We start from the raw sequence: 9991 nt of genomic DNA on the forward strand, positions 1-9991 counted from the left end.
ATTCTTCCCAACCACCATCAGCACTGCTTCCCCAGAATGGAGTGTGTCTGTCACTAGCTCTCGTTCAAAAGATTATTTTGGTCAAACATCTCTGAGATTCTAGATGGCTGAAAAAATGTCTCCCAGAAGAACTCATCAGACCTGGCAGAGTAAAAAGTCACGGAATGATATCATCTCAGAGGTGAAGGAGACCACTCACCTGACTCGGGAATCATCTCTGTAATTTCCCTGGTATTCCTCTGTGTAATTCTAGAAAACCATGACTCTCAAAGCTTGGAATTCCACATTCTAGTCATTTTCCTGTGTTTTGGTTAGCCATTTGTATACATCAAACAGAGTAGGGAATTGGTTCTGGCTGTGTTTGAATTAGATGATGAGACTTCTGAAACTGGGGAGAATCACACCAAAAATAAAAGGTGAATGTCATGAATTTAAACACAGGAGAGAAAATGTTTCCCTTCTCTTCCCAGGATCATCCCATTCATGGCCCATCCTTCATTTTGACTTCATGTTTTATCCACAGACACCACCTCTGCCTAACAGAGGGTGGAGGAGCATGCAGAGGTCTGCAGTTTCTGTTCCTGATTTACAGTTTATATTTTTGTGAGACAATGATAGAGAGAAATACTTCCTCTACCCAACTTTGTACGTTTAGGTTGTGAGTCATTATACAGGAAGTAAAAGTAATTCCCAAGGCCCTATACATATATCCTTTGGGTTTTTTTTTTTTTATTAAATGAGGTTTCAACATATCACAAAATAACACGTACAAATTGTGTAAAAAAAAACAATTTGTAAGCCTGCCAAAGAAGGACTCTAGACTGATTATCTGGCATAAGCAACATCTTGCCAAATAGTTATTACTCATGTGCCTGGGGTGCCTTACATTCTTTCTAAAAATGGATCTTTCCATGAAAAGTCACAATATGTTGGTGCTATATGAGGTAAAACTACAAAAGAAGTTATTTTTATCCTCCAGGCAGTTAACATTAGATTCTAAATGGAGCCAATCAAATAGTTTACAAAAGAAGAAGAAGAAGAAAAGGCACGGAGGCTCCTGGAAACATTCTGTTTTCCTTTTCTTGCAGTTTACATTTCTGTAATACTTTTTCCTATGACATAAAACCATATTCTCTAAACAATTATGTCTGTTAATGAATGTCTCCAGCTTATAGAAGGCAGTAACAGTAAATTCTAACTGCAAAAATGAAAGGAAATAGAATGCAATCCATCAATGGAAGAATAAGCAGCTGACTCTAAAACACACTTTCTTTTTCTACCATTTCTATACTAGGCTCTGCATTGAAAGGTAGTGCTAGGGAAGAGTTTGATCTGTAATTAGAAAGATGTAATTGCAAAGAGGGGTGCCTGGGTAGCTCAGTTGATTAAGCATCGGACTTTGGTTCAGTTCATACATGATCTCAGGGTCCTGGGATCAAGCCCCACATCAGGCTCCCTGCTCAGCGGGGAACCTGCTTCTTCTTCTGCACCCCGCCCCCCGGCTGTGTGCGCTCTCTTCTCTTTCTCTCAAACAAATAATTAAAATCTTTTTTTAAAAAAGAAAGATGTAATTGCAAAGATCTGTGTGGGAACAGTAGTGCCATGCCTTACAAATGGATCTGGAGCAAGATACTTCATCACTAGCACAGTTTCCTATCTACAAAGTGGGGCTACTGGGTAACAGCGCCTCCCTCATCAAGAAAGACGATCTACTGGAAGAAAGACAGTCTCTTCAATAAATGGTGCTGGGAAAATTGGACATCCACATGCAGAAGAATGAAACTGGACCACTCTCTTGCACCATACACAAAGATAAACTCAAAATGGATGAAAGATCTAAATGTGAGACAAGATTCCATCAAAATCCTAGAGGAGAACTCAGGCAACACCCTTTTTGAACTTGGCCACAGTAACCGGAGAAGGACAAACAGTGTATGTTCTCATTCATTTGGGGAATATGAATAATAGTGAAAGGGAATATAAGGGAAGGGAGAAGAAATGTGTGAGAAATATCAGAAAGGGAGACAGAACATAAAGACTTCTAACTCTGGGAAATGAACTAGGGGTGGTGGAGGGGGAGGAGGGCGGGGGGTGGGGGTGAATGGGTGACGGGCACTGAGGGGGACACTTGATGGGATGAGCACTGGGTGTTATTCTGTATGTTGGTAAATTGAACACCAATAAAAATTAATTTATAAAATTAAAAAAAAAAGAGCAGGAGTAAATGAGGTGGGAGGAAAGACCATTAGCACATTGCCGGTCACACATCAGGCACCATGGGGATGAGCAAGTAGGATCCTCACTCTTACACGTACACAGAATTTTGAGGAAGGAACAATTCGGAACAGTGAGCAGAAAAAAGAAAAGATAAGCAGTAGAAGGACGAGGACAGAAAGGGGAATTTGCCTGGTGACCTGCACAGATATTGAGGTCCCAGAAGTATCACAGCATTTGAGAACCACATCTTTCCATGTTGGTCATTCTGAAGTCATGCACCAGCTATTTTTCCATTCAGTGGATTTGTAAGGTAACTAGTCATAAGCTCCCGCTTTTCACGGATTGAACTGAAATACTGAAATGTTGGAGGCCCAGGGGCAAAGCCAGAAAGGAAATCCCCAACTTACTGTGGTCATTCAGCTGCTCTGTCCATAAGCAACAAAAAATGGATCTGATTGTCATTTTGTTAAAAAATCGCTTATGCATGAATATACATGCATGAAAGTATAAAATATTGAGGATATTATAAATAGATTCTATCACAAGAACTAGAAGAGCATATGGACAAATAAAAACAATTTTATTTTAGGATAAAATTACATGGGATATTTCTGTTAGATTTCCATTATTTAAAACCTTCAGAATAAAAACTACACTATGCCTCCATAGATCTTAACACGATTCTTTCTTTCTTTCTTTCTTTCTTTCTTTCTTTCTTTCTTTCTCTTCTTTCTTTCTTCTTTCTTTCTTTCTTTCTTTCTTTCTTTCTTTCTTTCTCTCTTTCTTTCTTTCCTCTTTCTCTAAACACTAAAATTAGAAACCACTGGATGATCAGTGAAGCCTTTAGCAGGCCTACCTACCTGGAAAGCTCCCTCCCATCAAGTTCCAAGACACATGGCTAGTTCCAAGAGCTAATTTTAGTAACTGTGGTGCATTCCTCCTAGCACAATTACTTACCATAGACTAAAGGAAAATCAAGAAGAAAGAAAACCACTGAGAACTAGTTCCAAAGCACAGAGTTTTTAAATCTTAAAGGCAGATTCTGGGGACCAGCAGTTTGAGCACCACCACACTGAATGTTTGCTTTACCTTAAAGGCACTGCAGTCCTGAGTGACTAGATAGTCCAGAGCTGGAGTGGGCCTCTCGAATCGCTTCCTGAGGGATGCTAACCATTGACATCAAACCCAAGAAATGGCAGTGGCTTTCTCCCACCCTCATGCAAAGCAACATGGAATTATTGAGCGGTCATCATCCCTCAGTGAAACAAATGAAATCTCCCCCCTCGTGAAACACATGAAAGAGAAGGAGAGAGAACAAAGAGAAGGTGAGTGAGGGCCATGAAGGTAAAGAGAAAGGAACACACAGAACTTCTGCATTCCTGAGTCCAAGAAGCCCTTTTGTCAGTGGAGGCAACTGCATGAAGAAAAGCCATGCTGTGCTTTGAGCAGGGATGCTGTGTGCCATGAACCTGGTGCCTCCTGGGAGAGGCACTGTAGACTGCCCACCCTGGAACAATCCATCCTTCCCTTTGAGAGAGGCAACAAAGCTCCTATTTCTGGGCAAGATCCACAATCTCATACTCCCTAAGATGGCCACTGAGAAGTTCCCAGCATTGCATTCCTATTCCTGGAGGAAACAGTGCCCTACAACCAGTTTTCAGATGGCAAATAGGTTTTTTTTTTTTTTATTTCTTGGATTGGTATGATTGCCGATGGAGCACAATCATATAATAAAGAGTTGGCTTTGGGCCAGTTTTATTTCACAAGAAACTTGAGGACTTCCAAAATGCATGATATATGAGCCTTGTTTAGAGTCTTAAAAAATTGTATACCAAAATGTACATCCACACGTAGCGTGCAAATGCTTCATAAGCGTCATGTTTTTCTAACCATCTTGGTCTGCTGTTCCACTTCCTGCCTTCGTGAACAGGATGTGACCCAACAGGATGTAGCTCTCCCTTGTTTTCCAGTTTTCAGCTCTAAAAACCTCATGTCTGGGTTGGATGACATGATCATTGACCTCTGGTAACCATGGCTGACAAGAGGAAAATCTGTGCTCCAATAATCTGAGCCTCTAAGAGTGTTGGATTTTCTGTTCTTTCCCTTGGTGCCTGGTAGCTCCCCTCCCTAAAAAGGTGAAGAGCAGGTAAAGACTGAACTGCTGATTCATCATCTGGTTGCACAACAGTTCTGCTACATCTCTGCTGGGGGCCGTGCTTTCCCGAGGGTGGAAATTTTATACCGTAGGTGAAGATGGCGGGACCCAAGTCAGCTCACAGCTCACCCCCTTGTGGACATTGCCCTCTGTCATCTGAGATCTTGCACACTTGCCCAGGTGGTTGTGTACAGGCACCTGAATTGGCCATCAGAGCTGGCCCCTTCTAATGGGTTGTCATCCATCCAGTTTTTATAGATGAGTTAACTGAGGCACAGAAAGGTGAAGTAAGTTGCTCAAGGACAAAGCTTTTCCTGCTCCAGCACACTTCTTAAGGGAGCAGGAGTAGAGGAACCCGGAGACGTGAGGAGTGCCATGCATGGCCAGGTAGCAGACTAGAGACAGATGCCGTGAGAGGTATGAATGACTCCCCTTGATTTCAACCCCCCACTCCTCCTAGTCACCTGCCATTCACCAATTTCTGGAACACTTTTGGAATCCATTTGTATCTCTCATTCGTGCCAGCCATCAAGCTGATACTCTTTGCCTTTGACTTACTACTCTGCTGTCTTTGCTTCCGCGGGACAGCCTTGGGACCAGAGGCTGGTCCTAGTGGCCTTCTGAGAGCTTCCTGTGAGTGTCCCTCCTCTCCTGAAGACCTCTCCATGTACACCAGATAAGCAAAAACAGGAAGGGGGGGGGCAGTTGTCCCAGGCTGACCTTCCTGGGTTTTCAGAGCTCGGATGGTGATGTCAGCACCTCCAGCCAGTGCTTGGGCCCTGAGACTGCCCAGGCTGCTCTGGACCAGTGAGGAAACAGCATCAGAGATGAAAAGTAACCTCTGACTTACTGCGAAGCACACAATTGTCCACTGTGCCACAAACAGAGGAGGGAACGTGGCTTGAGGAAGAGGCAGGGAGCAGCAAAGAGCTCTACTGGGGAGACATGTTGAATCTGGGGTTCCAGAGGATCATCTAGGTTGACTGTCCAGTAGGCAGTTGGAATTCTCTATTGGATGGAAGCCTGGTATAGTAAATAGCACGTTGGCTCTCTCACCATGTGGCTCTATTCATGAGAATCTACACTATCTCCCATGAGTTTCCTTGCCACAATTCACTACTAAATCAGGCTTAAATAAGCATAACTGTGATTTGTGCAGCCAACAGCTCATAAGCCCAAATTACAACCCTACTTTCCTCATACTTAAGATGGAATTAAGTCACATCTTCAGATAGCTACAATATTTTAAAAATATGTCATGCAAACAACTGGGACACCTGGGTGGCTCAGTGGTTGAACGTCTGCCTTTGGCTCAGGGTGTGATCCCGGAGTTCAGGGGTCGAGTGCCACATCAGGCTTCCTGTAGGGAGTCTGCTTCTCCCTCTGCCTGGGTCTTTACCTCTCTCTCTGTGTCTCTCATGAATAAATAAATAAAATCTTTAAAAATAAATAAATAAATAAACAAACAAACAAACAAACAAATAAATAAATAAATAAATAAATAGGGATCCCTGGGTGGCTCAGCAGTTTAGCACCTGCCTTGGCCCAGGGCCCGATCATGGAGTCTCCGGACATCCCGCGTCAGGATCCTGGCATGGAGCCTGCTTCTCCCTCCTCCTGTGTCTCTGCCTCTCTCTCTCTATGTCTATCACAAATAAATCAATAAATCAATAAATCAGTAAATCAATAAATCAATAAATAAAATGGGGGAAACAATTACTCAAATCCAGCTAAGAGAGTTTTTAAATTTTCTTGTTACTTCTCGCTATACATAATAAAAATTGTCAAAAATGAACTATCTTAGAATATTGGGCATGTGATTTTTTTAAATTGTCTTATTTCTAAATTCATATGATTATGAAATTATCTCTTTCTGGTGTTTTAGTTACTTGCACACAAAGGTTAGAGTGCCTATTACATGATGAGCTGCTGGCTCATCTTCTAAACCAACAGGTCTGGCACTGTGCTTTGCACACAGTAGGCTTGCAAAAAATATTAGTGGTCTTTCATTTCATTAACATTTACATGCTCACTAGAACTCTTGGAAGTAACACAGGCTTAATAGTCAGAACTCTTACAATTAAAAAATAGAAACAAAGAAGAACTGTTATAATTGAAGAAAACCTTTTAGAAAGCTAATAATATTTATTTCTTTAAGTGTGTGCCAAATAAATTTTAGAATGAGTATCAAATTGAAAGGGACATCCAAACCAATGCAGTTATGAAGTAACAACATAGGTATGTTGCGAATAATACCATCACATAAATCTCTCGTTTACTATAACCATCTACAGCATTTGTTCTCAGCCTTGGCTACAAATTTGGATACCTGGGCCCAATCTCTAGAAATTATTTGATCTAGCACTTAATGAAAGGATAGGCTTTTTAAAAATTCTGTTGTGCAGTAGAAGTTGAGAAGCAGTGAACTGTTTTTAACTCTTTCTAAAAATAAGATTTTCCAAAATGCTCGACCTCTCCAGTAATTAAAAAAAAAATGAGATAGAAACAATAACTTGTCACTATTTCAGATTATCATAGAGGCAAATACTAAAGAGAATATTAATATTGAAGCATTGATATAGTGTGCTTTCAAACTGTGAGTTACTATCCATTTGTGGATCACATAGTTAATCAGTGGACCATATCTGGCATTTAAGAAAATTCCGAAAAGGAAAGGAAGGGGAGAGGAGAGGAAAAGATCTTTGTATCTAGTCTGGAAAATAGTAGACTATGTTTAAAGTGTGTATACCAAACCATTATGTGAGATGTATTTCTTACAGTAAGTCAAGCTTGAAAAACAAGTTTGAAAAACACTCTCGAATATAGAGGAAAACACTTTTCTGCGGCTCGGCCGGGGTGGGGGAGGGGATGTAAATGGGCACAGCTCTTCTTGATGGCCTTTTGGCAACAGGCTCTTAAAGCCTTGGAAATCTTCACTTTGACCCAAATGTATTATCTAAGAATTTATCCTAATTAAATAATCTCTCAAATGCACATCTGTGTATAAGGATGTACATTCCATTGCTGTTTAGAACAGCAAACATTTTTAAATATCCAGCCATATGGATTATGGATAAATACATTATGAGAAGGTTTCCTGGGTGGCTCCATCAATTAAGATGTGACTTGGGCTCAGGTCATGATCCCAGAGTTCAGGAATTGAGCTCACATGTGAAGCTCCCTGCTCAGTGGGGAACCTGCTTGTCCCTTTGCCCTCCCCACCCTCTCACTAATAAATAAAATCTTTAAAAAATTATTTTATGAGACACCATGAAATAAAATACAATGCGTGCATTAAAAATACTGAAGTAGATTGATTCTCCATTGACTGGAATGATGTTCAGATACATTAAAAAGAAAAAAGAGTCTACAAGAAGACATTAGATGCAGTATAATTCCACTCTGGTGTTATACTTACATTGAATAAATATATTTTATATGTAATTCAAAATTATATTAAAAATATATATTTACATAAATATATATAATTCATATATAAATATAAATATGGAGAGAAAGGTTAAGTGCATAGACTAGGAGCCAGAATGTTTGGGTTTCACATCCTGGCTCTGCCTCCCACACCCTACCCCCACCCCAGCTGCATGGTCTTAGACAAGAAGCTGAATCTCAGCAATGCAGTGGAGATAATTGTTGTATCCACCCCAAAAGGTTGCTGTGAGAATAAATTTAGTTATTCCATGTAAAACTCTCCAAGCATCGCCAAGCACTTGGTAATTACTCAAGGAGTGTTAGCACCATCTCTCTATTAGAGAGAGAATGAGAAATTTCACATCAGCAGTCCTAACTAACAGTGGTCATTGTCTGGATGCTGCATTCACTAATGAATTGCATTCATTAATTTATACATTTTGTATATTTAACATTTATAATCAGAGAAGACAATACACAGCATAAAGTATATAACTCTCTTTGAGTCCTAAAACGTCTTTAATGACATCAGGCTAAAAAATAAATAATACTAAAACAGGAATAACAGCAAAACATGTTTTAATTGGATTTTGCTTACCTCTAAGAGATAAGGTTTGGAGGAATTTTTTTCCCCCCTATCAGGCAATGAATTCTGCTCTGGAATTCCATTTCCCTGATTTTGGAATTTCTGTAACCTCCGTGACTGGTACAAAGACTCTGCCTCCCCATCCCCTTCTCTAAAGGTACTCTGCTCTCTCTCATGTTATCAGTCCAAGCAAGGCTGCTGACAGAAATCTGTATTAAATTGCCCAGAACCTAGGCCCTCAAAGCTACACCCTGTCTCAATATCATAACTTAGGTGATTGAATTTCTCATAATAATGATGACATCCTGTCCAAAGAAAACAGTTCAATCTGAGCTGTCCTTTGTTTATCTGCGAGTTACAAACAGAGTCCTTAAATGGCATTGTGTGTGGGTGGGGAATTCAGTATTCAAGAAAACTGGGAATTACAGAGGCACGTGGAGAAAGGATTTGAAATTCACCCATTGTTTCTCCACTCAAAAATTCATTAACATGTTAGTATATTTCCTTCCAGTCTCTTTCTTTATAGATCATCCTAGGTGATGGTAGTCATATTACAGACATGATTAAGTCATGCTACCATATAATTTCAAAAACATTATTTCAATGACTGAATAAAATTTTCTTGAGTGAGTAATTCTTTTAAAAGAATTTCATCGTGTTTTGCAAGTGTTAGCTGTGATAGAACTATGAAAAAAAACTACAAGTGAGCTTTTCGTGTACACAAAACTGTTTCAGCTTTTTTCATGTGTTGAGTCAAAAACTTGAAATTACTATGCCAAAAAAAAAAAAAGAAAAGAAAAGAAAAGAAAAAAGAAATTACTATGCCAAAGGTAATGAGCAGTTTATGTCTTAGGATAGATGTTTTCATATTACAACCAACCTTGTTGTCTACTTCATCACCTACATTGGACTTTCTATCATACGTTGGGAGAACTCTTTAAGAAGGCACTGGCAAGGGGGGTCTGGATGGCTCAGTGGTTGAGCATCTGCCTTTGGCTCAGGTCCTGATCCTGGGGTCCTGGGATCAAGTCCCACACTAGGCTCCCTGCAGGGAGCCTGCTTCTCTCTCTGTCTCTCATGAATAAATAAATAAAATCTTTTTAAAAAGGAAGGCAATATGGATTATTCATTTATATGCAAGCTAGCTCCAAAAAATTTTGAAGCAGTTTACAAAAGTGAGCACAGCTGAATAAATATTTTTGAAGTGGGAAAGTTAAAGTGAAGAGGAAAAATAAGAAAAGTAACAACTAGTATTTATTGAATATTTATTGTGTATCAGGCATTGTGTTAAGACTAGCATATCTAATCTCATTTAATTCCTACAACAAAGAGGTAGGTATTATTTTGCCTATTTTACAGATAAGAAAGCCAAGGCCTGAAAAGTTAGTAACTTGTCCAATTCCACAAAACTAGTAAGGGACAGAGTAGATATTCAAGCTCCAAAAGTTGAGCCTTTAATTATTGTTTTAAAAGATTTATTTATTTATTTTGAGAGATAGAGAGACTGAGCAGGAGTAAAAGGAGCAGAGGGAAAGGAGAGAGAGAATCCTAAGTAGACTCCACACTGAGCACAGAGTCCACCTCAGGGCTCAATCTAATGATCT

Source organism: Nyctereutes procyonoides, unplaced genomic scaffold, assembly GCF_905146905.1.
Source record: "Nyctereutes procyonoides isolate TBG_1078 unplaced genomic scaffold, NYPRO_anot_genome, whole genome shotgun sequence".
In the NCBI taxonomy this organism is placed as follows: domain Eukaryota; kingdom Metazoa; phylum Chordata; class Mammalia; order Carnivora; family Canidae; genus Nyctereutes; species Nyctereutes procyonoides.